A 12,934-nucleotide genomic window follows, 5' to 3' on the forward strand; every position below is an offset into this window, starting at 1 on the left:
GCCAGCTTCACTGAAGGCATTGTGTGTCCACCATAATGCCTCTCATCACTAATTCACAGTCCCTTGGCATGTATGAAAGCTTAAATTATTTCCTGCAGTGTGCATTAGCTTGCACATGTCTACACTGAATTTCATCTTCCATCATGCTGTCTGGTCAAGTCTTTCTAGAACATGTCGTAGCTCCCCATAGTCTTGAGTAACCTAAAAATTCTGTGTCATCCGGACATTTTGCTAATTCACTATTTACATACCTACTCCCAGGTCACTGAGAAACATCTCCTGCTACAAACTTTGGGCTGGCAGGCATAAATTCTTAATGTGTATTGAAGCTATGAGCCAATCTAGGACTATTTTTTAGTTTCATTTATTTGAAGTAGCTTTTAATGGCTTATCAGTAGCTGTCGAAGGCAATGAAATCTGCAGTAGTGTTATAGGTTTTGCGTTCTTAAGTTGAGGTTTCCACTGGACACAGCAGGGCTCACATTCTGCTCCCTGGACTAGAAGATAGCTCTTTCCTAAAGCTATATGGGATGCAAGCCTCTTCCCTTCATTGTATTTTTCCTTGTGCAGCAAAGATAACTAATCCCAAAGGTGACAGCAGCTAGTTATGGTGCGGAAGGAGAAGTCTATGTCTCCATTCTAGGAAACTGGGTTGACCTATTTGCCTGCCTGCTCAGAGGTGGTTGTCACAAGAGGAGGAAACAGGGGCTACCAGAGGCAGCCAAGAGGGAGAAGGGATGTGGGCCAGTCCTGGCTCTTGTTGAGCCTCCTATCAAGGTTATCTCCCCTATCTCTGCTTGTGCGGTGAGGCAGTTACTGACTTGCTCCTCAGAGTGGCTCCCTGTCTGCTCTCACTGGAAGTGTTGAAGGCAACATGGTGATACAGCTCTTTTTCCCAAAGATGAGATCCTTAGGACTGATGGGCCATGGTGAGCATTCAGTGTCTAATGGTGTCCTTTGGGAAGAAAGCATGACATGGCCTCATCCTTTAGTGTAGGATGCACTTCAAGAGATACACTTAATCCACCTGATTCCTCACTTGCCATCATAGAAACTTTGTATTTTACTTTGTAAATACTCTCTGTTTCTACCTAAGCGATCCTGTCAATACTCACAGTGACAAAGGGAGGTGCTGTGGCCTATGGGTTGCTTTGGGTGGAGGGGAGAGGATCTGGGCAATGTAGGTGGTGTAGGAGGTAATGCTGGATTTTGAAATTTTAAGATGCAGAATTTACAGAGGATGAATCTCCTTTTTCTCTGTGCCTTACACACAATCTCACATGACCTAAAATACTTGAGGGTCATGAGCTCTCCTGGCAAAGCCAGCTGCACAGTGTTACCACCGGTGTCTGCTGTGGTGTCCAGCAGAAGCAAAGACAAAACATGAGCTGAACACTTAAACAGCGAGGTGTTGCCACTAGCAATGATGCTTTGTTGACAGCAGTAGGATGGTATCTATTTCTCAGAGGTCTTTGTTGTTCCAGGATATATGCAGGCTTAAGTATATGAGACTGATTTGGATTATGGTCAGCAACACTTAGAAGGTAATCTTTGCCATCAGAAGAAAAAAAGATTTTTAATTACAAGCACGGTAACACTATCAAGCTGGGGCAAATCCTGTGCTTAATCCTGTGCTACTGCTCTGGGATTTTATCTGGTTTCAGTGTGCAGCTTTGGCTGTTTTGTCATGAAATCACTTCCTGGGCTGGATGTTTTTGGTAGAATCATTTTGCAATAAAATGTTGGAGGGCAGCGAAGGATTTGACTTTCAGGCTGAGCACATTTGGGGGAATGCTGTTCTGCCCACAGCCCCTACCTGAACGCAGGAAGAAGGCCACAGAGCTGCACAGGTGCCTTTGCAAGCCACCACTCAGTTGCACCAGAGCAAGAGACTAGTGTGCCCCAGCCAGCGGCACAGGCTTCTGTCCTGCTGGGGGAAACAGCAGTATAACCCGCCCCCCCGCCCCCCATGCCATCCCAGTGTCACACCAGGTGAGGAAGAAAAGTCTGGTTTCAGCTTGTCAACACTAGTGTACGGAGCAACGCGCTGCTCCCTTTGGTGTTCAGCCTTCCACACGCGGTTGCATTGATTTGGAGCCTTTGCCTGCAAGCTGAGGAGCTCTGTACCTCTGGGTGGCGGCTGCGCCGCAGGTGCTCTGAAGGCATCTGCTTCCCCTAGATCACGTTCAGTCACCTGGTTCCCAGCCTGGAGGCTCTGGACAGCTTTGCCTCAGATTACATCTCCCAGTCATCCTGCACCTCAGCCTCTCCATCCTCCTCCCTGTCCTCCAGCTTTTCCTCTCCCCTCCCGTCCTTGGCCACCCCCTGGCTTCCTCTCTGCCCCTCCAGCCATCCCCACTCCCCTGTCTGCATTCCTCTCTGTCTGCCCTGTTTGCCTCCCACCAGAGCATCCAACAGACTGTGCCTTTCTGCGGACCAGCTGGGGCAGTCACCTACAGCTCTCCACGGGGTGATGCTTCCCAGTGGGCAGCAAGGGCTGCTTCCCTCCTGCTCCATTTGAGGTGGCTTATAACTGCCCTGGGGCTCTAGCAGCACTGGAGCAGCCTCTGGGAGCTGGAGTTCAGAGCATGTCCCCTCAGCAGGGTTTGGTTGGGGGTTGGGGAGGTAAGGTAGACAGGCTGGAGTGTGCCTTGTTAAAAAGCGGGAGGCTTTGGGGTCTGCACCTGAGTGGATGAGGTGGTGGGAAGGGGAGCAAGGGGCAGGAACCCTGAGGAGCAGGGTGTGCTCAAGCCTTAAGGCGGTTTGGGAGCTGTGGTTTCAGGTGTGAGCTCTACCATAAAGTAAAACCGCCTCCAGCACTGCCCTGTCAGGGCATGGAAATGTGACCAACCCCTGCTCAGGGGTAGCGTGAAGTCCCTCTTCTTCCCATGGAGCCCAGGCCAGGCCTGTCCCTACTTGCTCTGCAGAGAGCTGCGAGCCCTGGAGGGAGCAGAGCCCTGAGGGGAGCACAGCCGCCAGGCTGTGGGATCCCGCCAGCCGGGATCTCTGCCCATCCCCTCTGCCCTGCAGAGCCTGCAGGACCCAGCTGCTGAGCACCCCCGGCCCCGCCACGCCACACTTGACGGTGGGTGTTTGCCTGGAGCTGGGGCTTTCGCTGCACTTGGGTTTTGTTAGAGGAGGAGGAGTTTCTCCCTTGACATTTTCACAGCTCCAGAAGGAACAGGAGGGATTGATGACTCTGAGCACAGCTAAGACAAAGAGGTGATCCTGCCCTACTGGGCTTTGATAAACCCAGGCAACCAGCCACCACTTGTTCTTACAATCCCTCACTCCCACATATGCACAAGAAAAACTATTACGGGGCTTTTTCAACATTAATGCATGCTTATTAACTGATGTGCCTTTGTTTTCTATTAAAAATCTTGTTTTTAAACCTCTCCTTAAAACTCACCATATAGATGCATGCACATACTTATTTTTCTGTCAAAAAAAATCAGATCTGTAACGTTTGAAGGGGAAAGAAAAGGTCCATTTTAAACTATTTTTTTGTTCTTTTCACCATTTTCCTTTACCAAATTACTCTTCAGCTATTAATTTCACAGACATTGTGCTCAGTTTCAGTAGCCTGTGGAGGTCTGTTGAGGCGTTACTGGGCAAGCCTTTTGCTAGCAAAATTCTCCTCATTTTTTTCTCAGAAGCAGAGTTTTTGCACCTTGCAAACCTAACACTGGTACTGAGGCACGGATTTGTAAAGGTATTTTGGCATCTCCCTCCCAGCAAGTCAGACTCAGAGATTTGTCTTTTACAGTACGATAGTTTGCTCTTTTATTGGCTGAATTTTCCTACCATAGGAGGAATGGCAAATCTGAATTTACTTCTCTGGGAGTGAAATCACAGGAGCACAAGGCAAAGTCCTTTACAAATATCACTTGATTAACTGTCAGAGGCCCATCAGGAAAATCAGGCATGTTAACCCATTTTTTCTCCACAGACTCCGAGGTAAGGCAACTGGCTCTGAATATGAGAACCCACTTCTAATTCAAGGGGATGGCTACCTGGCTGGATGCAGCAACATGCAGATGGATTGAAGCAAATGTGGCACAGCGGCTTCCTAACAGGACTTCATGGTTCCCATGAAGTTCCATGGTTATTTTTCAGCACTAACTCAGCAATTATGCAATGTGAACAAGCCTACTTTTTTGCCATCACTTCTACATTTCACTGTAACTTTGCAAAATGATCAAATGACTGACATCTAGAAAGTTCACGCTCTCTCTCCTGTATTTAAACTATTGCATGACGCTATTGTGCAATTTAGAAACTTAGTGAAACTAATTGTGTTTGCTCCTGTCCTGCCTGGAAGGTCACAGAGAACAAGACCCCATTGTGCTAATTTCTGGATAAGCACATAATGAGAGTCCTCATACTGACAAATCCATTATACAAATGGAAAAAGAGACCCAGAGGGAGCAGGAACAAAGAAAGGAGTGAACAATACAGGAGCCACGAATATCAGGACAGTGGCGATCTCAGCTTCAGAACATCCTGCTCCCACTTGAGGCCAATCATCTGAATAGCTTTCACGGGGGTGAGAGTCTGTTGGATGCCCAAATCACAGCTGAGGCCGGAGCTCAGCATCTGTGTGCATTCAGAGGGAAAGTCAGGCCTGAGATGCTCTGCTTGCTGCATCCTGTAAGATGCTGCATCTGAACGGCGTCATTTCTGCCAAGCATCTCTGTCAGGGAGCCTGAGACGTAATTCTCGAACATACACCAAATCCCATCAGCCTGCTGAAATGCAGTTGAAATAGCAGAATTCTGATGTGGTCAGTTAACCCCCTGCTAGCTCAAACCCTGATATCTGTGTATAAATAAAATGAAAGGTGAGAGTGCTGGATTGCTGGCATATTTGGGGGGGAAAGCAGTGATACCGTGGTACCATGTCTTATGAATTATATATTGGGCGCTGTGATCAGAGCTAGGTTTAGCCTCTGCCCTGCTCTAGGTCGTCACCAGTATATACCCTATGCCCTCACTCAAAGCATTAAGCAGCCATGCTGAAGACAGGAGCTTTGTATGACTGCCTCCAGATCCCAACACATACCCATGTAGCCCCTATAATGGACAAGCACATGTATTATTAAGCAGCAGAAAGCACTTGTACAAGGCTGACGGCACACATGACTTATTTACACTGACCTAAAATAGCAGCACTTTAAGTGATACAAACACAGAAGACTTTAAAGTGCTCCATGGAGATTTGTGAATACAGGAGAACCCTTTGGCTAATCCTGAAATGTTGTTTTCTTAAAAAGTCGGCTCACTCTCTTTTATGCACCTGCCATTACTTTCCTTACCTAGAAGTGACTTCCTCCATTTTTCCCTGTACATCAGATTATTAGCAGCTTGGTTAATAACAATCCTCCCACTTTTGTTGGCAGATGCAGCCTTTCAGAGCTGACAGTTCCCAAGGGCTTAGGAATACTCTCCTGCAGGTTTGCAGGGTGGAGAATTCATGGGGTTTTCCTTTCTTTTAGCTGGGTTTCCTGATGGAAAGTGGCTTTAAAGGGCCCTGCTTCAGCTATGCCCACTGGCCAGGCTTGCCACAGGTTGTCCCCACGGTCACTTGTTATCTGTTCTGGGATCGGGGCTGGAAGTCTGGTGTCCCTTGGGAGGTGTGTGCCCAGACAAAGAAAGGGGTCACTGCTGAGGCGGCTGAGGAAGGCTCCTGGGAGTATGCCAGGAGTGTGGGGTGAGAGGCAAGAACCACTAAAACATTAAAATGTATGTTTGTATGTGTGTGGGAACCTTAAAGATTATTTAACCGAAAAAAAAATAATCTCAGAGTCTGATTTATATGAAATTTAATTTAATTTATTTTTACACCAGCAGCTGTCAGTTCAAAGAACAAAAACAAAGTAGCCATCTGTGCTTAATTTCATAAATCTACTGTAGATTGTCACATGATAGTGGAACTTGGACAAAAATGTGTCATGTGATTGGGTCCAGTCCCTTTAAAGTCTTGCTTTCATATATAGCCTGATCTAGCTTCAGCTATAGGCATGAGGCCCGACTAAGCAGGCAGCAACCTGTTAGGAACTGAGGGGGGTCAGTCTGACAAATATCCCAGTTTCTAGGTCTTGTAACTTCTTCCCCTCTTTTTGTGGCAAACGTGTTTTGTTGCTTTGTTTTGTTTTGTTTTTTAATTCTGTTTCCAGCATTTGAGGAAAACTATGAGCCTATTCAATAACAGCAATTCCTGTAACATGAAATGTAACATGAAATAACTCTCTTTTCCCTGGGAAAATGCAGAGTGCCAGGGACCTGCGGTGGACCATGGGTGGCTGCAGAGCCAAGCAGTCTCATCTCTCATTGGAAGACCTTCCCTTGCTCTTCATCTGGAAGAAAAGAGTTTTCTTTACACCTCTGCATATCACAGGTGAATCAGAGAAATTCAAATAAACTAGATTGGTTTTAGCCATCTAAGAGGCAGGGCTAATAGGGAAAGTCAGTGTGTGTTTACTCTCCAAATTAATATTACTAAGAAAGTGCAAGGGAGAGAGATCAGAGGGGGTATAATTAAAATACAGATCAAAAAGTCACATTTTGCAGTTTGCCATGTGAAAAAAAAATAACAATCAGCTTGTCATATTCTCATTAAATACCAGATGGTTGAGCATGAGTAATAGATCTCTGGCTGACAGAAATCTGCAAACTCTTTTCTTTGGAGAGTTTTTAACTTAAGCAATCTGACCGTATCGAATAGTCAATAACGCTCTCAAGGTGAATGTATTTGTTTAGTATTTGCGTGCATGTGTTTGTGTGTGCCGGAGCGTACGTGCGTGTGGGATGGAAACAAGAGCAGAGCCTCAGAGAAAATAAAATTCATTCTTAGCAGGAAATTTTAGCTACCTAACAGACTCTTCCTCTTACACTCACAGACACAAGAGTTTCCTGAGGTTTTAATGCTTTCCACCTTCTTGGGGCTAATTAAGTGATGACCACACCTATGCTGAAAGGAAAAGGCCACAGTTCCTTTATCTAATGCAGCTGCATAACCATAAATCAGGTTGTCGCTCTCCTGTTGAGCCCCGCAGATCAATGACTTTCTTGCAGCGCTGCCGTCACCCTCCAGCGAGGCGAGCAGGCAGCTGCTGGCAGCCCTGCCCTACTTCCTTCACTGGGACCAGCTCTCCCCCAGACTAACTCCAGAAGTTTTACCACGAGCACAGTGTTTCTCAGGTTTGTTGTTATTCGTGCTGTGTTACAGTCAACCCAACAGGCTGTAGACCACCCCTGAGATGGTACAAACACAGAATTAAGAAGATGCTGCTTTTCTTCCCTGCATGATTTACTCCCTCGGTGTGCAACATGAAAGAGTGCATGGACACGGGCAGGTGGGATAGTTAAGACCTAACAGTATTAGAGGAGGCAGCTCGTGGAGGCAGCGCTGGCAGCATCAGCATTGCTGGTCTTCAGCAGCCAAACCTTCACATAGACAGGCGCCTGTCTCGATCCAAAGTACAAAGACACATCCGATTGCTACCTTACAGGACTTCAGCCATTTGCGAGGCTCGATATCAGAGCAGCCAAATGACCGGGAGCCCTAAAAGGCCAATGTAATAAAGGAAGCATTTAAGCCCGCCAGCAACACATGGAATTTCAAAGAAATTCTGCGTGGGTGCAAAGGCAGCAGCCATTTTCCTCTTGCCTGCTGCAGCCTGTCACGGAAGTGAACACGCGCTGATCTCTCTTGGAGACCTTGCATTTTATTTTAATTCCTCCCCCCCACACCCCTTTCCTCGCTGCTGTTTTCCCTTAATCTAAAATAAGTAATTTTGAATGAAAGTAGATGATCTGGTCCTTGTATATGGAAAAACAGCAATTACTGGCAAAGAACAACAGTCTTTGTGGTAGGAGTATGGTAGCTTTATTCTTCTACAAGTTTGGGCTGGACTGCTGCTTAGAGTAATAGACGTTAATGCCAGAAAGGAGCTTGTGAGGTTTTTTGGCCTCCTTTTCTTGCCAGCAAGGGAATTTTCCCTACGGGATATTGTAACCGAGCTTTAATTAAAAAAATTAGAAGGCATTAAAGCAGCACAAAGTAATAGCCTCCTTCGGTGTACCTCACATCACCAACCAACCTGTTAGTCTCAGACCTTCCTCGTTGAACCTACTGACACATCTGTGTTCTTGGCAGATCCGGATCTCACATCACTGTGTTGTTCGGGGATACCTAGAAGTGGTATAGCTACATTAGCACAATAAATTAGCATGGGTAGAGCACCATGCTAATTAGTCTGGATTGCTTCTTGTCCTCAAGCTAGTTCTTTTAGAGGTAACTCACTTAGGACTATAATGTGCAGTGCAGAGGTACCCACATGCTATACTAGACTTTGGGCATGACACTGGTATTATGGGGATCTCAGAAAATCCAGGGGCGCTGGGAACAGTGGAAAAGGCTGTGGGGTCTCCCCACTCGAGACTTTCACTTGGTCAAAATAGTGGCGTTTTCTTTTCCTATGGCAAGGCTTTTGGAATTATATCTTGGCACCACTGAGATCTGTAGAAGTTCTACCATTTCTAAAGCTGTTTATTTCTAAAACTGTTTATTTTTCCAGTCAGAGTAAAAGTGGTTTTTTCTGATGATAATAGGCTGATCTCTCGAAACTGTTGATTTCTTCTTAAATTCCATAAGGTTTGCCATTTTCACAACATTTTCCTTATGCACTTTTCTTGTTTTTAGCTAATACTAATAATTACTGCCTGGATCACCTTTTTGGGGAATTGCAAACTTACCACACCAGCCTCACTTCTCAGCTGTTACATTTTCAGGAGTTCATCCCCCATCTCCTCTTTTTCTCTTGGCTTGACAAGACTGTGAGAGGCACGTGTAAGCACTTTCTTTCTTGATCCTGGGCTTTAATGATTAGCTTAAGAAATCTCATACGCTCCTGTCATGCCTATTGCTATCTCTGTCAACTTTCTTTTCAACACAGCAGACTTTGATTGTGCCTGGAGACAAGGTCTGCAACACCTGCTCTCAAAGGAAGTGGAAAGACAGATCTTCTGCTCGTGAAGATTAGCTAAGTAATGGAGCCATGGCTAACGAATTCACCTGGAGTTTTCATACGGCTCTTGAGTCTGTGCTGCTCTAATCTGGAAGGATTTACTGAGGGTAAGGTAACAGGATCCTCTGCTGCAGATGTTGGCAGTCATTTCGAACAGCTTCCAGCCTGTTTGGCTTCTCTTTGAGACCTGTGTGCTTTCTATCTGGCAGCCCATGTCCTTCCTGCCTTCTGTCTACAGGTAAGATGGTTTTGGATAACTCCTGATGAGCCTTTTTCAGCAGTTTCTCTACACCGCCTTGACTAGGATGACACATCCAGCCAACGATACTCCAACAGACAACTAACATGGCAAAAATGGGAGAAAGTTTCCATATGGATTTTGCCCATCTGACAGCTGTTTCATCTCTCAGGACCTCATAGCCAAGGTCAGAGGCTTGGGCAGAGTTGCTATTTGCAGCGCCTGTCATCAGAACAAAGGAAGTCTTTAAGCTGGTTTTACCACCTTATCAAACCTCTGTGGGTGAGGTAGGAGAGAACAAACTAGTTTTCAGGACCACAGAGGTATACAAATCTGAGGGTAAGCAGATATACATATGGGTGTCTGATGACTCGTCTGATATACCTGATTAGTGAGAAAGGATGCTTTTGAGGTTAAGACACTGGATAGGATTCAGAAAATCTGGATTCAGTTCCCAGCCCCACCATAGATTGCCTGTGGCGTCTTGAGTTAGTTTGTTTTCTTGTATTTCAACTCTGTTTGTAAAAGGGGGGCGCTGGGCTTTCTAGGTCCTAGCTTTTCTTTCAGATGGACAGAGCGAGTGCACCAGTGCCCCCTAACTCACGTGGGCCCTCATCTCACTGGGGATCTCTCGATACCATCAGCGTGTGAATCACAATGCTCAAGGGAAGAGGACAATGTAGGTACATGTCTGTACAAATGATGAACCATTCCAGAAGTATCAGTGAAGTGTCAGAATGTGGCCGCTTTTGGGAACAGTTTTACTGGCATCTGTCTCTGGCAATCTCAAATTGTAAACCAAAATTTGAATCAAAGCAGATCTGAGTATTTTATTTCATGGTTCACTGGGCAGCTAAGTGTTTAAACACCTCCACTTTCCTTCCTTCATGACAACACATATCCTGGTCCTGGCTGCAAGAATAACAGAATTGGAAAATAAAAAAAAAAAAACAAACCAAACAGAGCAAGACAAAACTACCTGGACAACCTGGACAACGTGGAGGTAGTGGGCAGCAACTCTATTTCTCTTTGTTCATTGGTCCTAACAATCATATTTGTTTCGTAAGTCACAGTTGTATCGGTCATACAAGTCACACAGTATTCATTTTTAGATGGGCCTAAGAAGAAGGCACTGAACCGCAGAGAAGTTCAGTGTGATAATTTGTCCATCATCCTGATAGATTCAAATTCTGTCCTTTCTTGTTGGATTCCAAATACAACCAACTCCAGTCACTCAGGCCTCCACACTCTACAGTAATCAAAAATATACAGTATTATTATTTGCAATAGCAGTAACATTAATGAGTGAGAACCTCCTGAGATGCCCTATTATGTGCTTTTTTGGTTGATTCAGTGGCCTTTTTATCCTTTCAATCCCTTCTAGGTTATCAGTCAGAGAACCTGCTCTGAGGTTCTAGCTTTCAATGTCTTGCTTTAAGACAGTTATAAAAGTATATAAAAGAGACTCTCTCAAGTCTCTTTTCTTGGCAAACTCTGGTAGCAGCAGGCTTTGCAGGCAGGCTTCTTTCATTACATAACCTTTTCCTCTTGATAGGGCATCCGTAGTACCAGAGGGAGGAGGATGCCTGGTGCAGACAGGTTTCATCCTCCCACCTTATTTCCATGTCCATGCATTTTCTCCTCTTTAAGAGGACTCTAATACTTCCCCTTGCTACTAAAAGTAGGTGGAGGAACAGCCAGTCTTTCTTACCCTTGGCAAAATGTTTCTCTGGCTCTGTAACTTACTGTGGAGCAATGAGCACAAGCACTGTCACTGTTGCAGCGATCCAGAAGCAGGAGCAATGCTCCAGTTAAATTTCCTGGACAGGTATATGACCCATAAGACATCCACTGAGAGCATCACTAAGTAATAGCCACCTCTGGAAGTGGGGTACCTTGGATTGAGCCAGGAATTAGTTGTACAAAGGGTATTTATGCCCAGTGGTCAGGTGTCACTGGGAATGCCTTGCGCAAAGCTGCCCCAAGGGAGCACTGAAGTGGATTGCCTGGGGAGGTTATGGAGCCTGTACCCCCAGAGATTTTAAGAACCAGCAGCGTGAGCACCATGGATGCTGCATGGATAGTTGATACTATCACAGCGGTGCAGGAAAGCACCTCCTGGCATGCTCTGAACATGCTTGGTGGAGTGGGAAACGCCTTAAGGTCTTCTGGGAACCAGTCCTCCATCTGAGCCCATCTCCTCGGGAGCAGTGATCTAAACTCCAGTCTCTCACATCCTGGGGGAATATCCTCATCCTTTGGCCTTACAAAGAAAGGTAAGAGAGTCAGGTTTGGTTTATAATTGAAAGCAGGTATTTAATTAGCTACAGCAAAGTAAATCAGATTCAACAGAGGGTATTAAGAAAGTCCTGTTTTCAAATACTTGAGAGGGTGCTGGTGAGGTCATTCTCCTCAATGGCAGACTGAGCTTCAAATCTCTGCTTTTCTAATCAGGTGTGTGGGTGAGGAGAGTGAAGGAAGACTTGAAAGCAGATTTCCTACCTCTTATGTGGCTAAGGGAAAAATATGGAGGAGGCAACTGTTAGTTGGTTTTTTTTTTTAGTATTTTTCTTATCTGCAGGAAAGAATTTACTGCCAGGACTCCCAAAGGAGATAGGCGCCACCTTCTCTCCCAGCAGTAGCTAACTGCCTCCACTTAATTGCCTCACCACTAAATACTTCAGCAGGCCTCTTGTAGAGGTTTCTTATCCATCAGTTTGGGTAGCTTCTTTTTCTCCTCTCTAGCTTCTCTAATCCCCTCCTGGGGTATCAAACAGATGCCTCTGTCTCTAACCCAGCGCTGAGGATTCCAGTATACACTGGGGTAGGTGGAAGTTTGTGGTTTTCCTCTTTTGGTGTGAAATCTCCTTTTACCTCAACTATGAGCATGATGAACAGTGAGGAAAGCAGTACTTCTGGCGGAAGCATGGACACAATTAAGCAAGACTTGTGATCCTACGACACAGAGATCTTTGTCTCAGATCTTCTGTAAGCATTTCCCTTTGGCTAAAATTATATGCTTAAGGCCTTTGTGCTGTTCAACTCAGCCTACTTTATATTTTCTGCCGTGTGTATGAGACTTGAAGGAAGCTGGTGAGATATAATACTTGTAGTCCTACAGGTACACAACTCTGGTTTTATAGATCAAAAAGGTTTTCACTTACAAGCCAAGGAAAGATAACTATATTTCTTGAAGTTATTTTCTTCTCCATGAACAAATTTGTTTTGAATGGGATGTTTCTAAAATTCTTTGCTTTGCCATGGAAATTTATATTCTCCCTTCTTACACTTGAGTAATATTTACTTCAGTGGAAAATACACCCTTTCCCACACATTTTAACCTCCATTATCTCTCCTATGAGAAAAAGTAGAAGTGGAGTAAAGCAGTGAAAAACAACTGGGTTGGCTCAATTTTTAGACTTGTAACTCTTGACACCTGAGCCTTCTTGACAAATAGAATTTGTCACATTTTGTAACATTTTGTTTCATTATTTTCACCACTCTGATCACTCTTCCTCTAGCCTTAGCATTTCGGAAAGAGAAGGAGGAAAGTGTCAGTCTTTGTTTCAGGACAGAGTCCCACTTTTCCCTTAGCCAAGTCAAAGCTTATAGAAACATGCTCCTGTCACAGATTCCCCCAAAATACCCCAGGCATATCCCTTGCT

The sequence above is a fragment of the Buceros rhinoceros genome, unplaced genomic scaffold (genome assembly GCF_000710305.1).
Source record: "Buceros rhinoceros silvestris isolate BGI_N320 unplaced genomic scaffold, ASM71030v1 scaffold9222, whole genome shotgun sequence".
Classification (NCBI taxonomy): Eukaryota; Metazoa; Chordata; class Aves; order Bucerotiformes; family Bucerotidae; genus Buceros; species Buceros rhinoceros.